The sequence below is a fragment of the Cyprinodon tularosa genome, unplaced genomic scaffold (genome assembly GCF_016077235.1).
Source record: "Cyprinodon tularosa strain WSP-4 unplaced genomic scaffold, ASM1607723v1 ctg292, whole genome shotgun sequence".
NCBI lineage: Eukaryota > Metazoa > Chordata > Actinopteri > Cyprinodontiformes > Cyprinodontidae > Cyprinodon > Cyprinodon tularosa.
In genome coordinates, this window is record NW_024038999.1 from 297483 (window position 1) to 306013 (window position 8531).

Consider the following 8531-nt stretch of genomic DNA (forward strand, 5'->3'; position numbering starts at 1 on the left):
GAGGTATGTACAACAGCTAAAAGTAAAACCTGATGTTATTTGTATTCAAGAAACATGGTTGAAAACACAACTGGATTATATCATCAGAGGGTATAAAGTTATAAGACAGGATAGAGATAATGGTCAAGGAGGGGGGTGTGCCATCTTTGTTAAAGAAGGTATTTCTTATGGGAGAATTGAAATGACTCATAATATTGATATAGAGGTAGTGGTAATTGAGATTTGGGTGAATAAAAGAAATATAGTAATTGTAAATTTGTATAATCCATGTAAAAGAATGAAGATTGAAGATTTATTAAAGATTGATCGAGGAAACAAAATAATATGGTGCGGGGATTTTAACGCTCATAATACACTTTGGGGTGGAAAAACTATGGATCATAATGGAATGTTATTGGAAGAATTAATGGAGAATAAAGGTTTGGTTTGTTTAAATAATGGACAAGGTACTAGAGTCAATATAAGTAACGGAGTAGAGTCAATGTTAGACTTAACATTGGTGTCAAGTGAGTTAGCAAGTGGGAGTAAGTGGGAAGTGCAAAATGATAATAGTATTGGAAGTGATCATTATCCAATTTTAATTAATTTTGAGGAAAATGTCAAGATGGAACTTGATGTGATAACAAGATGGAAATTGGATAAAGCGGATTGGAGTAAATTTGCAAGAGCTTGTGATGAGGAGGTACGTAAGATTGACATGACAAGGGAGGTGGAAGAATTAAATGAAAGTATTATCAAAGCTATATCTAATGGTGCATCACAAGCAATTGGTAAGAGTAAAGGTAAAAAGAAAGTTAAAATGGTACCATGGTGGAGCAATGAATGTTCCGAAGCTATTAGAAATAGAAATAAAAAGTTTAGAGAACTGAAAAGAAATCATTCAATGTCAAATCTGATAGAATATAAAAGGGCACAGGCAATAGTTAGAAAGGTTATTAAAAGGACAAAAAAGAATTATTGGAGAGAATTCTGTTGTACTATTGGAAGAACAACACCACTAGATAAAGTTTGGGGAATGATTAAAAGAATGAGGGGAATTAGACATGATAAAGATCTGCCAGTGCTGAAAAAAGGGAAAGAAGTAGCGTGGGAGAATAAAGACAAAGCTGAAATGCTGGTAAAGAATTTTGTTAAGATTCATAGCTCAGATAATCTGACAGAAGTAGGTAAAGTAAGAAGACAACAAACGTTAGATAGATTTCCGGAAGTACTTGAAAAAAGATTAAATACTCAGAGTCCTCTAGATGAGGCATTTACCATACATGAGATGAAGAGGGCTCTAAGTAAGAGTAAAAGAACGGCGCCTGGAAAGGATAATATAAGTTATACCATGATAGAAAATTTAAATGATTTTGCAATGGGTAAAGTATTAGAGTTATTCAACAAAGTTTGGGAGGAGGGTAAGTTACCAAAAGGGTGGAAAGAAGCAATTATCATCCCAATTAAAAAACCTGGAAAAGATCCTACAAATCCTGATCATTATAGACCTATAGCTTTAACGTCAAATATGGGTAAAATCATGGAGAAAATGATTACAGAAAGAATAACATATTATTTAGAAAGAAATGGGATATTATCTTCATTTCAGAGTGGATTTAGAAAGGGTAGGAGCACTTTAGACCCTTTAATATGCCTGGAAAATGATATTAGGAAAGCACAAGCAAATAAAGAGGGGTTAGTAGCTGTTTTCTTTGATATAGAGAAAGCGTATGACATGATGTGGAAGGAAGGATTATTAATAAAGATAGATAAAATAGGTATAGGTGGGAAAATATATAACTGGATAAAGGATTTCTTATTTGATAGGTATATTCAAGTTCGTGTGGGTAATTATATTTCTGACACTTATTTAGTTGAAAACGGCACCCCTCAGGGGAGCGTCATTAGTCCGGTACTATTTTCTATAATGATAAATGATGTATATAAGAAGGTTAAACCTGACATGGGAAAATCACTTTTTGCAGATGATGGGGCAATTTGGAAAAGGGGAAGGAACATTGAATATGTTGTAAAGAAAGTTCAGGATTCTATTGATGTGGTGGAAGATTGGTCTTTGAAATGGGGATTTAAATTATCTGTTGAGAAATCTCAAGCCATGTTTTTCACGAAAAAGAAAGTGAAAGAAGATGTTTGTCTGAAATTGTATAAACAAAGATTAGAAAGGGTAAAAGTTTTTAAATTCTTGGGGTTGTGGTTTGATAGTTTGCTTACGTGGAAAAATCATATTAATAAGATAGAAGATAAATGTAAGAAAGTACTGAATATTATGAGGTGTTTATCAGGAAGTATATGGGGAGCTGATCGTATGGCGTTGAAAAATGTATATATTGCATTAATTAGATCAGTTCTAGATTATGGTTGTATTGTTTTTGATTCAGCTGCTAGTTCATCTTTAAAAAGGTTGGACATAATTCAGGCTCAAGCGTTGAGAATATGTTGTGGAGCAGTAAAATCAACTCCAATATCTGCGCTTCAGGTGGAGGTTGGAGAAATGCCATTAAGCCTTAGAAGGAAACAGTTGAGGGCAAATTATTGGACTAATTTACAAAGTCAAAAAGAAATGCATCCAACAAAAAGAATATTAAGTGAAAGTTGGGAAAGCAGTAAAATTAAACAGGAGGTATTTAGTAAGGGAATTATTCAGATAATCAAGGAGTTAGAAATCAATAATTGGGACGTTAGTCTAACTGTCTTAATGCCAGCTATACCATCATGGTTACTACCTCAACCTAATGTTGATCTTTCTTTATTAAAGAAGATAAATTCAAGAAATAACATGTTTAGTATACAAACTTATGTGAACACTTTGATTCATGAGAGATATGGGTATTATGAACATATATTCACTGATGGGTCAAAAAATCCAGAGAATGGAAAAACAAGTTGTGCATTTTACATTCCTGAATTAAAAGTTAAGGTGTTTAAAAGATTAACTGATCATTTGTCGGTTTATACAGCAGAATTGATGGCAATCATGTTGGCATTATACTGGATAGAGGAAGTCAAACCCCTGAGAATATTAATATGTTCAGATTCAAGTGCAGCATTGACTAGTCTTAAAAATACGGTATCTAAATGTAGGGAGGATATTATGCTAGAAAATTTGTTATCATTATACCGAGTACATAATCTGGGGATTGATGTTCAGTTTTTATGGATTCCAGCACATAGTGGCATTAAAGGGAATGAGATGGCAGATTCGTTAGCTAAGAAGGGGTTGTCGATTAATGAGGTAGAAGTAAAAGTACCAATTAGCAAAACAGAAATCAAATCGTACATACGAAGCAAAATTAAGGTACAGTGGCAAAAATTATGGGATAATGGAAATAAAGGAAGACATTTATATAGGATACAGCAAAAGGTGGGAGAAGAAGAGCCTCTTGGGAAGAGCAGGAGAGAACAGGGGATGTTTAGTAGAATTAGGTTAGGCCACACGAGGCTAAATGCATCACTGCATGTTATTGGGAAGCATCCAACAGGAAAATGTGACATGTGTAGTCAACCAGAAACCATAGAACATGTGCTGTTTGAGTGTATTAAATATGCAAGTCAAAGAATAGATTTAAGGAAAGGACTGGAACATGAAGGAATCAAACAACTGGACATTAAAAATATCTTCTCAAATAAATCCAGAAAGACAGTACTTAAAATCATGTCATCTTATCTTCAACAAACTGGACTAAACCTAAGGATTTAAGGAAATATAAATAAGAACAAGTAGGTGGCGATAATGCTCCATTTGGTTGCAAGTCGCCAATAAAACAAGAAGAAGAAGAAGAGGAGGAGCAGCTGCTTAATTACTGTCTTTGCCCTGATGAGGGTCTGTAGACCCAATGCCAAAAAATACACTTGAAACAGAAAACTATGAAGAGTCTTTAAGGTTTTTATTTAAAAGTGTTTATTTAAATACCAGAAAGCAGCTCGTTAATTAATGTGAACCAACATTAGGTACATACTGTAGCGGCGGGTAGAAGGTGCATTATTTTGGGACACAGTTTTGGTTTGTTTGGTTATTTCCTTGTCATTCTGTTTGGTTGTTGCTCATATTGTCTAATGTTTGCATTTGCCTCAGTTGAAGGTGTTGTGTGTGTGTGTGTGTGTGTGTGTGTGGGGGGGGGGGGGGTGTTAAGAGCATGTGAGTTTCTGAGTGATAAGGCTGTTGTGTTTACTCAAGTGTTGTGCCGCACCCTTAACTGAAATTAAAGGACAAATAATTACCTTAATAACACTAACTTACTAATTAACTAACTAACCAACTAACCAGCCAGCCATAAATCAATTAACCAGTCTTGATTGTGTGTTACACTGTTCAACGTTAAAATACTATAAATTAATATTCCCTCTAAAAAAAACCTCAAAAATGTAAAACTAAACCACTTTAAATGACATTTCAACATATACAAACTATATTAATATATACAAATCAAATACTGATTATTCCAAATGTTTTACTATAAACAAATCAAATTTGTTCTTGAAAGTGTACATCTTTAAAATCAGAAACCATTTTGTTTATATAAAATAAAGTAGGGTCCACAATACTAGGGTTGTCAAAAGTATCGAAACTCAAAAAAGTATCGATACTGAAATGTTGTATCCGGATACAATACTCGTTTTTAAAAGTATCGATACAGTGCCACCACCAGTGGCACCTAAGCAGTCATTCATCTAAAGTGCAGAATAGAGGACAATGCACTTTCTGAACACTGTGATTGAATAATTCTGTGCTCTTTTCAGTTTCAGACTTATTTGAGAATTATTTTTGTTTCTTAACTGGTTTGGCTAGTGTCATTGTTATGTGTGCAAAGCATAGCAAAGGAAGGAACACTTAATTTGAATTTTATAAGTTTTTTATCAAGCTTGCTTAATATTATGCACAGCATACAACCTTTATTGTGTTTATTTATTGTATTTTATTTATTAAGGAAAATATTTCTGTAGACTTTTGGAGTCTTTGTTTTTATCCTTGTGGTATCGAAAATGGTATCGAGTATCGAATATTTTCCTTAGTATCGGTATCGAGTTGAAAAGTTTAGTATCGTGACAACCCTACACAATACATAATTTAACTTACTTTAATATACAAATACTTGCATATACTTTAGGCCAGGGGTCACCAGTATGGTGCCCTCAAGGACCTCACAGGGGCCCCTCAATCTTCTGAAAACAACATCTCATCAGTGGGCTGTTTGAAATGTTATTTTATTCTGTTGCTCTTCTATTTTTTTATCATTTATAGAGCATTTTAATATTGACAAAGTCTAAAATAAAACCCGATATTAAAAGAAGCAATAAAAAGATGTTTATAATGTACAAAGTTTAGGTGAAGGCTGACCCTTGCAGTTCATGTGTCACATTGGTAACCCTTCCTATGACTCAGTACCGTTAAAGTAGCCCTGAGCCTTAAAAAGGTTGGGGACTCCTGCTGTAGGCTATTAAATGTTGGCATTTCAAAACTAAAAATGTCCTTAAATTAAGGTATAATGCAGGATGTTGCTTTTCTGGGTGGATCATCAAAATAAGTGGTCCTCCTAATTGTCAATCATTCTGGTGATGTTCTGGTAAGGCTGTCCCACGTTCTGTGTCTAAAGGTTAGGGATTACTTCCCAGCCTGAATGAGAATACGCTATACAGTATGTCAGCCATCGTCATTATGGAAAATACCCAGGATCAAAATTGCACATGAATATCTACTCATGCTGTAATTTGTACTGGAAAACTGGAAACATTTGCATCATTAAGCATTCTCCCTTGTTGTGTTTATAGCCTACACAATGCTTTAACATATATACACTCACCGGCCACTTTATTAGGTACCCCATGCTAGTAATGGGTTGGACCCCCTTTTGCCTTCAGAACTGCCTCAATTCTTCGTGGCATAGATTCAACAAGGTGCTGGAAGCATTCCTCAGGGAGTTTGGTCCATATTGACATGATGGCATCACACAGTTTCCGCAGATTTGTCGGCTGCACATCCATGATGCGAATCTCCCGTTCCACCACATCCCAAAGATGCTCTATTGGATTGAGATCTGGTGACTGTGGAGGCCATTTGAGTACAGTGAACTCATTGTCATGTTCAAGAAACCAGTCTGAGATGATTCCAGCTTTATGACATGGCGCATTATCCTGCTGAAAGTAGCCATTAGAAGTTGGGTACATTGTGGTCATAAAGGGATGGACATGGTCAGCAACAATACTCAGGTAAGCTGTGGCGTTGCAACGATGCTCAATTGGTACCAAGGGGCCCAAAGAGTGCCAAGAAAATATTCCCCACACCATGACACCACCACCACCAGCCTGAACCGTTGATACAAGGCAGGATGGATCCATGCTTTCATGTTGTAGACGCCAAATTCTGACCCTACCATCCGTGTGTCGCAGCAGAAATCGAGACTCATCAGACCAGGCAACGTTTTTCCAATCTTCTATTGTCCAATTTCGATGAGCTTGTGCAAATTGTAGCCTCAGTTTCCTGTTCTTAGCTGAAAGGAGTGGCACCCGGTGTGGTCTTCTGATGCTGTAGCCCATCTGCCTCAAAGTTCGACGTACTGTGCGTTCAGAGATGCTCTTCTGCCCACCTTGGTTGTAACGGGTGGTTATTTGAGTCACTGTTGCCCTTCTGTCAGCTCGAACCAGTCTGGCCATTCTCCTCTGACCTCTGGCATCAACAAGCCATTTCCGCCCACAGAACTGCCGCTCACTGGATGTTTTTTTCTTTTTCGGACCATTCTCTGTAAACCCTAGAGATGGTTGTGCGTGAAAATCCCAGTAGATCAGCAGTTTCTGAAATACTCAGACCAGCCCTTCTGGCACCAACAATCATGCCACGTTCAAAGTCACTCAAATCACCTTTCTTCCCCATACTGATGCTCGGCTTGAACTGCAGGAGATTGTCTTGACCATGTCTACATGCCTAAATGCACTGAGTTGGCGCCATGTGATTGGCTGCTTAGAAATTAAGTGTTAACAAGCAGTTGGACAGGTGTACCTAATAAAGTGGCCGGTGAGTGTATATATTCCTTTAAAAATTATATCACCATTTAATTTCTTTTTTTAATGACCGTTATGATTTAATTTTATCAGATGCTCACTAGCAGTCAGCTGATGCATGTGATGCATCCTCTTCTTCCTGGAGCAGATGAATAAGGAAGTCTTTCTTGCCCAAGTAGCAGGTCAGGATAACAAAAGCACTTGAACGCAACACGCTGGTAATTTCCACTTAATAACTGGAAAGGATCATCTTTAGCATACCACATGAAGTCAGCATGAGTTGATTGAAATCTTTTAGGAGCCGTCCAATGCATGCGCTATTATTATTTCCGTAACCATGACCACAAAAGACATGCTCTATACAGCATGGCTGACTCATTTCTCAAACATTTACAGTGTGTGTTTGAAGGAAGATCTGCAGATAATTTTCTACTCAGTCCATTTAACATATAGGTCTTAATTTGTTTTTACATAATTTGAGGTTTATTCTTAACCCCTAGAACCCTACGGACCCACCGGTGGGTTCAGCTGCTACGTGACCTCGTAATTTTAACAAACCCCCAGTATTGATGTAAAAAACACATTTGGCGCAGTTTGGTGACATTTTTGGATAAATGTGCCAAAATGGCCTCTCTGCCTAAGAAATTTCTCACTAATACCATTCTAAAATAAATATGATTCATCTGATTGAGTCCAAATTTGGTATATTTTTACACAACATTTAGATTTAAAAGTCTGTACTACGTTTTTGTGCTATAAATAATATTTTGGTAGTGTTTTGCAATGTTTATTTCAAAGAAAATTTTGGCGAGGTTCAAAAAATGCAAAATATTTTGTATTTTGTCCCTAATATTTCAGGCAGGGTCAAAGCTACAATGGTGCTTACACCAGAAAACCATTCTATGACATCTTACCTTTACAGAGGTACCAAAAGTTTCTTCTTAAATCTAATAGCTGTGAGGCTATAAGTGATTTACTTTTGTGTGTTTTTGTCAGGCAGAAATTTATTTATACCCCCTTAGGGTGTAAGAGGTTAATATAACAGAAGGTATTCTCCTCTTCTGATCACATTTTCATTGCAGGGCACTTTGCTTAAGTAATTTCCTAATCCTACCATATCTGCTTTGACTTTAAGTATAACTGGAAACATCCCAAGCTAAACTGCTTAATGATGAGAAGTGTCTACAACATACAGAAGAGTTGGGGCCTCAAAAGAGATTGTGGTGAGATAGAGAGCCCAATCTGTAAGCAAACCATTAAAGTCCCATAAAAACCAGATAGAGAGGCTACAGGGAAATGTATTTGCTGTCTGGAAGCGGAGAACACAGCAAACAAGCATGCAGATCTGTTTGGAGGGGAGGCTATAAAAAAAAAACAACCTTGCTGTGCGATTGATACATCAAAACCGATGAGGTGGAGGTCATACGGCCATTTCTGACTGCTGCTGCATCAAGGTTGGACTCAAACTGATGGATAACTTTGACTGACTTGTTCTGCTTTTGACTAGATTCATTTTTCATGTTTTACAATTTTATGGT